The sequence below is a fragment of the Sinocyclocheilus rhinocerous genome, unplaced genomic scaffold, assembly GCF_001515625.1.
Source record: "Sinocyclocheilus rhinocerous isolate Xijiao unplaced genomic scaffold, SAMN03320098_v1.1 scaffold88, whole genome shotgun sequence".
In the NCBI taxonomy this organism is placed as follows: Eukaryota; Metazoa; Chordata; class Actinopteri; order Cypriniformes; family Cyprinidae; genus Sinocyclocheilus; species Sinocyclocheilus rhinocerous.
This window is the reverse complement of record NW_015652292.1, coordinates 202519-212747: the sequence shown is the minus strand read 5'-3', so window position 1 is coordinate 212747 and position 10229 is coordinate 202519. Positions and strand designations below refer to the sequence as shown.

The 10229-nt window shown below is 35.6% G+C and overlaps 1 protein-coding gene across 1 annotated transcript in view; it reads left to right on the top strand.

The window, feature by feature from the left end:
- The first annotated feature begins 1578 nt into the window (after positions 1–1578).
- LOC107714444 (ventricular zone-expressed PH domain-containing protein) overlaps positions 1579–10229 on the top strand; it is a 101729-nt gene continuing 93078 nt past the window's right edge. Inside the window, exon 1 of the mRNA XM_016520276.1 lies at positions 1579–1633. The gene's annotated coding sequence lies outside the window, so the exon portion shown is untranslated. The remainder of the gene's footprint in view (positions 1634–10229) is intronic.

Here is a 10229-nt window from a genome sequence, read left to right as displayed (position 1 = left end):
TGTGTGTGTATATATATATATATATATTGTATATGTGTGTATATATATATATATATATGTATGTGTATATATATGTATATATATATATATATTTATTTATTTATTTTTTCCTCAAATGAATTATTGCATGTCTAAAAAACTGATGTAAAAATGATCTGAACAAAGATAAATAAATAAAACCATGTCAATATGTTCCTCAACATTTTAGTGTACTTGTTTACCAAGGAAACAACCAGAATGAGATCATATCGTCGTATGAAACAAAGAAAAATCAAGGTAAATATCTTGTAAGCGGTGTTATTTAGTTTTGTGAACTTTTACAAAAAGATTCAAAAGATTTACGGATTGTGTGACGGATGTTAGGATTCAAAGCTTGTCAATGTAATTTCCACCACACAATGTTATTAAACACAATGTATAATTTGATATGTGATGGAAATGTTCAAAAATGCGAATGAAAAGGCTCCCTCCAGGACCTCAGAAATGCACCTGTTGCTAAATGTGAGTCCAGCTCTGGCCACGCGGCGGAGAATCCCGCCTACAGCTCTCCGGTGACGGGACAAATAAAACCGCGTCCAGCGGGAGAAGGTGGTAGGAACAGTGAGCATCTCGCCGTGGACTCTTCAGAAAACCAACATTTCGCATTCTTGTTTTCATATCGGCTGCAAAGACACGGACTGCTGGACAGAAAAAGGGTGAGTGACCTTGAGTATTTTGAGAGCCTGTATTTGCTCATATGATGCTTGAGGAAATGTGTTTTGATATCAGCTTGTCCCAACAAAAGTTGATCTGAGGGATGCGCGAAACAACATCCATCTGCTTGCAATATGGTTCAGAGAATTCATGCATGTCGATGTGTTCAAATTTGGACTAAGACTAACTGTTGTGGACGGACGCGGTCACGTGCAAAGGATCTCAATACAAAATTAATAACCGCCTAAATAAAGTTGTTTTGTTAGGCAGATATGGCTCGTATTCTTATTCTAGCTTTAATGCTACATTGTGCGGTGCACACTGTTGATGTCTAGCGCGGCTGTGCTGCTCCGTAACGTCAGTCTTGAAGGATGAATAAAAGCACGGTGATCTTGAATTACAATTGATGTTGCAAGGTTTCCGCGCGCATTCTACCGATCGTCACCTTGGCAACAGTTCGTGATCGAATTGTCTTATATGAGTCTGCCTTTTTCAATGAATTGATTGAACCGGTTCTTCGCGTTGTCATTAAGAAAGGCAAATGACTTTAATAACAAACTAGAAGAAATGTTACAAATAAAACGAATTGGAATAAAGTTTACCACTATGTAGCGGTTTTATCAACACACTAAAACTACGACATACTGCTTTATTGCAACTCTTAGCAATAAACGTGTAAAATAGCGATGCTTGGATGCTAGAGGGTTATGAACCGAATCGTTGAATCGAACTGTGTTCAAAACATACAAATGAGTTGCACTAATTTTCGCGGGCATTTCAACGAACATTCAGACTGGGATGAGGAGGCCGCGCAAGCTCATAGAAAAAGCGGGCTGATGGAGAAATTTGTATTTTTTTTAATAATGTCCTAACACCATACTAAAGAACTAGCTGGTTAATTAAAACTTAATTCAAAGCTGGTCTCTTCACACAGACAGAGGTAACTTATGTGACTTAAAGCACATCACGAGTAGACACGCCCCTTATTGCTGATTGGCTACAAGTTTGTTTTGCGATTCGGCCCGAATCAGTTTTCTAAAGTGTTTTTGAAAAATCACATACCCTGCCTTTAACTCATTCTAATTGTTTGATAGGAGTCTGTCTCTCCACTGCAGTTGCTCCCACAAGCCTTATATGTATATTACATCGTTTTATTTATACACATTATATTAAACAATGTTTTTTTTTATGACAGGTTTACTAAACATATTTCTAATATTTTGTTCGAAGTAGCTATCGCTTGGCTGTTGGCGTTCATGTTTCAACATAAAATGTTGCTATGGCTATCAGCATTTCACATTGTTAGCCGACAATCGACTCAATATTACATTGTTCACACACAGACCGATAAATAAGCTAGTTACGTAGCTACTCCTGAAATATCTGGACACGAAATATAATTTTTAATAGAAATAGAATTGAAATCAAATTTAATTATTTTACAAATGTACCTTTTATTCTTAATAAATAATCCACTGCAAAGTGCAAAAAAAATCAAGCCAATATATTAAAGTTGAACAATATTACTGAGGTAATTTTCACATTAGATGGGGAAATTTTGTGAGTTTGCACTTAATTGGTTTGGGAAAAAATAAGCACATGTATTAAACGAGAGATTAAGTTCGCAGTGTGATACGGGATACATAAACGTGTTGGACTAATATACACCCTTGCCATGGACAGTGGTGAATTTTATGAAATACCTGACCGCTGGAAGTAAAAAAAAGTTCTGAATACACAGGTATACTGTTAGCGAACATCCCGATGGCGCCCCCAAACTGCTCTTTCCTCTCAATTAACAAACACACAGCAAAAATGACAGTGGTGAGAAAACAGCAGTTAAGAAAGCATCTGATTATACTGACGTGTATATGTTTGCATCACTATACAATTCGACACTATCACTTTATTCAGTAGATAGCTTTAAAGCAAGCAGCTTTATAGTAAAACACATGAATAAAAGTGTCATTGTCGCTTTCAATTAGAATTACAACCTCAAGATCTACTATAAAGCAGCACTCCAGTGTGTTAATATTTTTTCTTGTGTTTGACCCTGACGGACTGAACATAAGAAATTAACTAAAGATTTCCTTGTTAAAGACGGTGGAGCCAAAGAGCACACTGACCAACACATACTTACTACAGACTAATGGTAGTTCAAAGGTGTTTACCAGCCGGAGCAAACTTTTCCAGAAAGTTCACTTGGCAAGCTGTTTCAAAGTCCAAAAATGAACTCCAAACGAACTTTGTTTCAGTCAGATTTTGTACAATATGTTGTCGATCTTTAATTTAGCTTAAACTATATCGGTGCCTTTGCAGTACTCTCTCTCTGGACTGATACTATTGGACACTACTGTGATACTGTGATGTTTCATTTCAGTTCTCTATACACTACTTTAGTTCTCTACAATTTACCAAACTCTGTGTGTGCAGAATGAGAGGAATCACTCAGGACAGAATGTGCATGTTTGCTTAAAATGCAGTATTTTCCCATATCTGTTCCCATACCAAAGCTGGAACTTGTCTGTTGAGCCAGTGTTGTGTGGATGTGTGTGCAGAAATGAAAGAAAGGCCATTGCAAGGAATGTGTGTGAGTATCTGTACTGCATGTGCAGTAGGCCTGTATGAGTTGCTGACAGCTTCCAGCATTGTTCCTGTCATCCATTCCTGCACAGCAGCTGCAGTACTGCAGGCCATAAATAATGCAACATCTCTGCTAGCTGTTCATGCTGATTCCTTTATGAGCATATTTAGCAAATTATAATGGTCTCCTTTTTTCTGGAGTTCCTGTGTAGTTCAGCACATGTCTTCCTGACACTTTTCTGCAGCATCTGCATAATGAGATAATGTAAATGCAAACATTGCTCGCATGCCAGCGTGTGACCCACTTTGCAACAAAAAACGTGTAAAAGGGTAAAAAAAATCAACATGTGCCTGTTCGTTTTGCACAGAAATAAGAAATTATATTTTGAAGAAAAATAATATGAAGCTTATTAGCATTATCCTAATTCAACACATTACTCTACTGTGAGCCAGTTATAGCCAGTTATTATAATGTTTTTACATTACATTTAGAGATCGACCGATATATCGATTTACCGATATTGTTCCCGATATTTAAGCATTTTACAATAATCGGATATCGGTTTGATATGCAGTTTATGCAGCTTGTCTCGAAGAAATAGAGACAAACTCGCGGAGTCACGTAAAATAATCCGTCAAGTCCTGTCCCAATAAAGACGTAACTTTGTGTGAATCAAATAAAATACAGCCATGAATGAGCGCATGTTGGAAATAAAAGTGCTGAATTGAATTCTCTCTCTGTTGTCTATGCTCATCATTAGTCTCGTGAAGCTGCTTTCATATTGCTGTTCACTCAGCGGGTTGATGCTCAGGAAATTCTCCAGCGTAAACTGCGCTGTCAGCAGGCATTTCATAATCTAGAAGGACAAAAACATTATTAGTAATTCTGATATAACATGCCAGTTGAGAAATGCAATAAAATACGATGTTTTGTTTGTTATATTTCAATATTCCAGAGAATATTATTCAGTGAATTAACATTATCCACTGTTGTAATTATTATTATATTTGATCACGTCACGTCATTGTTCGGTACAATTTATTCTGTCTTTTTGCTTATTCAACATACAATTTCGGTTGCTGAACATTCGGTGCATCCCTATAAATTTTCATACAATTTCTTATTTCTGCTTTTGATTTTGAGTGAAAAGTGATCTGGACATGCTTACATTAAATTTACCCATTACATTTTATGCCCAATTAATTCTCAAGGATGTTACATATCAGGTTCTCTGTTAGGGCCCTATGATTTCTGTGATGTGTAAAACGTGGATGGAAGTGCAGGATCCAGGCATAAAAAATGGAATTTGGAAAACATTGAATGAGTAATTTGAAAGTAGTGCTGAATACTTAAAATAAAAAGACTAAAAACACATAAAAAAGACTAGGCTAGATGTAAGATCTGTATCTTTTGCGAGTCTCTGAATAAATGGCATGGTTTCGTCAACTACACACACTCAAGCACATTTTTTTAGACATGTTTTCAGCATCTGCCATCTCACTATATGAGGACATGAACATATAAACTTTAATCTCCAGAGCTGCTCTGAGATTTCACTTCAACAGCATCTCACCATTTCATTTGATAAAAACGTTTGTCATATCATATACACACACAAACTCAAAAGGTCTTCACAACTCATCAAAATAAATGTTTGGTTTAACTTAAAAAAATTATGAAAAAAAAAATTTATTACTATTATAGAGTTGAATGTACATCTTAAAGCAATAATAAAAATAATAATGCAGTTATTAACCTAATCAGTGTTTTGATTTAAAGAGTAAACCTGTACAGCACTTTGTTTGCCAAAAAACGAAAGGAATTTTACAAATTCATTTGATGACTCTTTGAAAGTTTAATTAAATTGTTAAAGTTTTATGCATTTATTTGATTACCACCATTTTTGACAAAGAATTTCTATCAAATCATAAATCACAGAATCCAGAAAAATGAAAACAAACATCAGAGAATTTATGACAAATCAAACAAATTTCATAGGGCCCTATTAGTGTTAAAATTCTAGTAAATTGTTAGTTTTCCAAATTCAACTGATTAGACACCCTTTTTGATTGTAAAAATAATAATAATAATAATAATAGTAATCAAACCATTAAAATGTTAAAAAACATGTAAAACACCAAACTTGGGAAAAAATAAAATGGAATTATAAAAAAAAGTTTAGTTATTTGTTATATCTTACATTACTAGCTTACATTTTACTTTAATCCTCAACCTCTTTTTTTCCCAAACAAACATAAATCGACAGAAATAACATAAGCATTTTGGATGGCCTCGGTTGTAGTTCTGCTCCAAATATCTGACCTTGAGGGGTATAATTTCAAGGTCGTTTATTTGGCGGGCTGCATTGTTTTGATTGTGATGGTGAAGGAATGTATGAATGGGCACTTTGCTCCCACCCTCAGCCCTGCCACACAAAGCCTCTCTTTGACCAGGAGCCTGGAGGGAAACCCACTCCCACCCTGTCTGGGACAGCATACACAAACCGTGTGTTGTGATCAGACTCTGTGGTGTGTGTGAACCTGGGGTGAACAGGTATAATGTCATGATCATAAGGATGTTCTTCTATCTGCTCTTGGCAGCCTGAGCGTCTCCATAAGGGGGCTGAGATCAACAGGTGCCCATTATTGCAGTAGAGGAGGGGGGGGCAAGACTACAAAAGACTCAATGTTAGTCAGTCTCTCTTCCCTTAAGAAATTATTACGTTTAGTTAGTGATCTTTACAAAGGTCAAACTTTCAGGCAATCAATGGTCATTAACATGACATGCTCTGCCTTTCTACATTTTCCCAAGTTATAGGTGATTTTCCTCTGCACTATGCTGAGTGGTTGCTAACTTGCTAGGTGGTAGGGTGTTCTGCATCGTTGCTAGGTGCCGGATGCACCAGCTGTGCGAAGGTTTGTTGCGATATAAATCGACTTTTGCACTACTAAATATTTTTCTGTTGCACCATTAAACTTAGCTGAAAATCTTAATACATAAATATCATCTCTTGTGTTTTTTTCTTTTAGCAGTATTTACAGCTTGCAATTAATTTCAAATACAGAGTCTGAATGTTATTTACATACGAAAAGGCACTGGATGCACCAGCTGTGTGAAAGGTAGTTGCGATATAAATGGACACAAAGTTACGACTTTTGCACAACTAAATATTTTTCTGTTGCACAACTAAATATTTTTCTGTTGCACCATTAAACTTAGCTGAAAATCTTAATAAATAAATCTAATTTCTTGTGATTTATTTTCTCTTTGCAGTATTTACAGCTTGCAATTAATTTCAAATACAGAGTCTGTATGTTATTTACATACGAAAATACTTATTACATTAACTGTGTTTTAGTGGGAACTTACTACATGAGGCAAGCAGGATAAACTCACAGCATAAATTCACATAATTTCAACACAACTTCAGTGCACAAAGGACAAACTAGCTAGTTTGTGGAGGTGCTTTGCTTTTCCTTCTAGCACTTTGCGTGTGTTGGCATTGTATCATAGTGCATGCATGTGTGCACTGAAGCGTGTGTATGCCAGCATGTTTTTAAAGACTGCATTCCTGAGATTGCTGAGCCGTATCCTGAAGATTAATTGTAACTGAATTGTGACTGGGTGATTGTTTAGACCAGACCCAGTGACCTGCTTTCTGTCCAACACATACAGAGCTATCCGGTTACAAATTAGGGGGTCATCATGTGTTTGTGCATTTATACTAGTTTTATACTAGCTTTTTTCTCTTACAGCAATTTGACCATTCATTACAGCTATGTAACCAAATCAAAGATTAAACGCCCATTCACACCAAGAACAATAATAATAATAAAAACAATAACTATATTAGCATCCATGCCAACACACAATAAGATTAAGTTTATCCTAAACATGCTGTAGTTTTGTCATCTACTGCTTTAAATGCACAGGCTTTTAAAAATGGGTGGATCCTGATTGGCTGTGTCAATATTTAAAGAGATACTGTAGTTCAAAATTCTGTCATTAATTACTCACCCTCATGTCGTTCCAAACCCGTAAGACCTTTGTTCATCTTCAGAAAACAAATTAAGAAATTTTTGATGAAATCTGAGAGCAACTGACACGTTCAAGGCCCAGAAAGGTAGTAAGGACATTTTTAAAATAGTCCATGTGACATCAGTGATTCAACCTTCATTTTATGAAGCTACAAGAATACTTTTTATGTGCAAAGAAAACTAAAATAACGACTTTATTCAACAATTTCTTCTCTTCCATGTCAGACTTTGATGCACATTCATGACAATACAATGACGCATGCATGTGCATTCCTTTGCTTGTTTTCTCGTAGTATTCTTGTATATTTGTAAAATTACGGAATTTTCATTTTTGGGTGAACTATCCCATTCAACATCAATCCAGACAAAAATAAAACAGACCACACAGATTTAGGGCCCTATTATTGTAAAATGAATAAATAAACAATGAATTAAATAAATAGTTGCCATTTTAGGACTTAAATCGATTAGGCATGCTTTTTGCTTTTTTAAAATATTATTAAACCATTAAAACAGAATCCAGAAAAATTAAAAAATAAAACATTTCATAGGGCCCAAAAATGTCATTTGTTTTAGACTTTTAATGAATTGTTGTTAAATTGTGTGTTTAATTATTTCAATTAAGAATGTATCTATTGAAATGGAATTCAGAAAAAAAAATTGAGAAATATAATACAAATTTCATAGGGCCCTATACACTCTAAAAAATGCTGGGTTAAATATAACCCAGTGCTGGGTAAAATAGGGACAAACCCAGCAATTGGGTTGTTTTGACCCAGCGGTTGGGTTAAATGTTTAACCCAACCTTCTGGGTAGTAACCCAACCGCTGGGTCAAAACAACCCAATTGCTGGGTTTGTCCCTATTTTACCCAGCACTGGGTTATATTTAACCCAGCATTTTCTAGAGTGTAAATATCTTTTAGTTGTCACATTTTTATTGTTGCATACCCTCATAAAGCTCAGCTTACAAATGAAACATGAACAAGGTTAAAAGCATTTTGTGGAGCGAGACAAGTGTAATTGCTGCATAAGCAGCTGGACAATGTATTTTCTCAGCTTTAAATCGAGGCTGACAGACTAGGAGCCTGTTGTGCTTGCCCAGATAAAGTCATTGGGATTGTTTTTGAGTATTAGTGGTTTGGTCCGTGAGCGTTCTTGCTGTGGTATCCTAGCGATGCTCAGCTCTGGAATGCGAAGCCGGGGTGTGAAGTGCAGCTGTGTTGTCGCCTCCTTAGCGACTCTGACATGCCATTGGCTGGCTGCCTCACAATGCCTTCTGATTGGCAGGACCTATGATCCGTTTGGATCACTGACTGATGATAAAACAAACAAGAGGCCCAAGACAGGGATCTTTCTTCATAAAGTTTTATTTTTGATTGCCAGATTGTTGTTCATTGCGGAGTCTTGCCAGTATTCTGGCAACAGAATATTCTGAATCAAGCTGTTTCATATAGAAGATTGCCGTTATGGAAAGCTGCATGATTTCGTAACTTATAACCTTGCAGTATAACCAAGATAAACTAATGACAGTCAATCTGCATGATACAAGCTGAGTAAAATACATTCTGTAGCCCTTTCTGAGAAATAGCTGAACACATCCATGTTCACAGAGTTTGTGACTGAAAGTGTGACATTTTACACTCTTTAATGAATGATGGAATCTGGCAGGTACGGGTTTAACACATTACAGATTAACAGAGGTTTAGCTTCACTCCGAGGAAAACACTGGCAGAATTGTTTTCGGAGAAAATTTTACTAACAGGAAACTTGACGGCCTGGAATTCCATCCAGGTTCACTTTAGAGGCATAAGCCATTTTTTACGCATACAGAATATTTGAACTAGTGGGACTAGTGAAAATCCGGACTTTTACTTATTCAACTTGTTTATTCATTTACCTCGTTCCAAAGTGTTATGCTGTATTTTTGTGAGGAAAACTAAAGGAGAAATTTCAACTGCTTTAAATGCACAGGCTTTTAAAAATGGGTGGATCCTGATTGGCTGTGTCAATATTTAAAGAGATACTGTAGTTCAAAATTCTGTCATTAATTACTCACCCTCATGTCGTTCCAAACCCGTAAGACCTTTGTTCATCTTCAGAAAACAAATTAAGAAATTTTTGATGAAATCTGAGAGCAACTGACACGTTCAAGGCCCAGAAAGGTAGTAAGGACATTTTTAAAATAGTCCATGTGACATCAGTGATTCAACCTTCATTTTATGAAGCTACAAGAATACTTTTTATGTGCAAAGAAAACTAAAATAACGACTTTATTCAACAATTTCTTCTCTTCCATGTCAGACTTTGATGCACATTCATGACAATACAATGACGCATGCATGTGCATTCCTTTGCTTGTTTTCTCGTAGTATTCTTGTATATTTGTAAAATTACGGAATTTTCATTTTTGGGTGAACTATCCCATTCAACATCAATCCAGACAAAAATAAAACAGACCACACAGATTTAGGGCCCTATTATTGTAAAATGAATAAATAAATAATGAATTAAATAAATAGTTGCCATTTTAGGACTTAAATCGATTAGGCATGCTTTTTGCTTTTTTAAAATATTATTAAACCATTAAAACAGAATCCAGAAAAATTAAAAAATAAAACATTTCATAGGGCCCAAAAATGTCATTTGTTTTAGACTTTTAATGAATTGTTGTTAAATTGTGTGTTTAATTATTTCAATTAAGAATGTATCTATTGAAATGGAATTCAGAAAAAAAAATTGAGAAATATAATACAAATTTCATAGGGCCCTATACACTCTAAAAAATGCTGGGTTAAATATAACCCAGTGCTGGGTAAAATAGGGACAAACCCAGCAATTGGGTTGTTTTGACCCAGCGGTTGGGTTACTACCCAGAAGGTTGGGTTAAACATTTAACCCAACCGCTGGGTCAAAA